Source organism: Crocodylus porosus, unplaced genomic scaffold, assembly GCF_001723895.1.
Source record: "Crocodylus porosus isolate Cpor-Errol unplaced genomic scaffold, CroPor_comp1, whole genome shotgun sequence".
NCBI lineage: Eukaryota > Metazoa > Chordata > Crocodylia > Crocodylidae > Crocodylus > Crocodylus porosus.
The window spans coordinates 55,338,233-55,339,561 of NW_017728948.1; positions in this window are offsets into that span (position 1 = coordinate 55,338,233).

The following is a 1,329-nucleotide window of genomic DNA, read 5'->3' on the forward strand; positions in this document are numbered from 1 at the left end:
TTCATTTCTGCAAAAATAACACTTCTAGATAAGAAATAAAATCTACAAAATGTGCATGTGTAGCTTAATGCCAACAGAGAAAAATACAAAGCGCTCATTTAGCTTACTAGTTAAGACTTCAAGGTTACATAAATGTGAGAGTGCTGCACGGTAGTTATACAGAAGAAAAAAATAAAAATAAAACAGTTACAGGGGGATGTGGGGTTTGCAGGAGGGGGGTGATTGCAGGAGGACCTTGTGGGGGGCAGGCTGCCCTTGATCCACGCCCACAACACATGGACTGCCCCCCCCAGCAGGGCCCCAGCCCCCCTGTAGGGGGGCCTACAGGGTCCCAGCCACTCTACAGGGCCACAGTCCCCCCCAACAAGGTCCTTGGAGGGCCACAGCCCCCCCCCCACAGCGTCCTAGCTACCCTGCCTGCAGCAGCAGCAGGAGTAGGGCACTCTGAGCCCGCTGCTGCCAGCTCCCAGCTGAACCGCTCTTCCGATCTGCCCCCCTGTGCAGGGCCCACAACTTACCCCCTGCAGCAGCAGCGGGAGTGGGTGCTCAGAGCCCACTGCTGCCACCCCCTCCCCTCCCCTCCCCCCACAGCACAGAGCAGCTCTGAGTGACTCAGAGCCAGCACTGCCTGTGCCACTTACTGGGGGCCAGCACCACTTGTGGAGACTGCTGACCTGGGTCCTGCTGGTACTGGGGCCACTCACACCATGAGGCTGGGCTAGTTCCATGGTGGCAGGACTTGGTGCAGTGTACAGGGACATTGTGCCAAGCCAAGTTGGGTCCTACCAGCTTGGAACCAGCCTGGTCCGGCAGCGTGAGCAGCTCCAGTGGCAGCAGGACCCAGCGTGGCTCAGTGTGCTGTCTGCGTGCCATGGGAAGACTACCTATTACATGCCCCAATGCCAGGGGGCGTTTTCCACTACTCCAAACCTTCCCTACACAGTGGCCTATGCCTCGCAGATGGCACCCAGGATGACATTATGCTTCCAGCCTAAAGCCAGGCCAACGTAGTCCTTTGTCAGGCCTCTTTCATGCTCACTTTGGGACTGCCTTCCTCTTCCTAGGGCCTCTCACACTCCACCCCCTCACAGGGTCTCTCTCTCTCATCAAGAGATTGTTCTGCCCTGCTCCCTCTTGGAGTGGTTCCCATTGGGTTTGGAACTTTATCTGGATCATGCTTTGGAAGGCAACATGCTGTATGTTGAGCCTCTCCCACAACCCTTACCTGGTTAGCAACCAGCTGATTCACTACACAGACGGTTAACTCTGCCCTAGTCCCTCACCAGGCTTCTCATATCCAACAGTTTGTTTCTCAGGGGGATGGTCTAT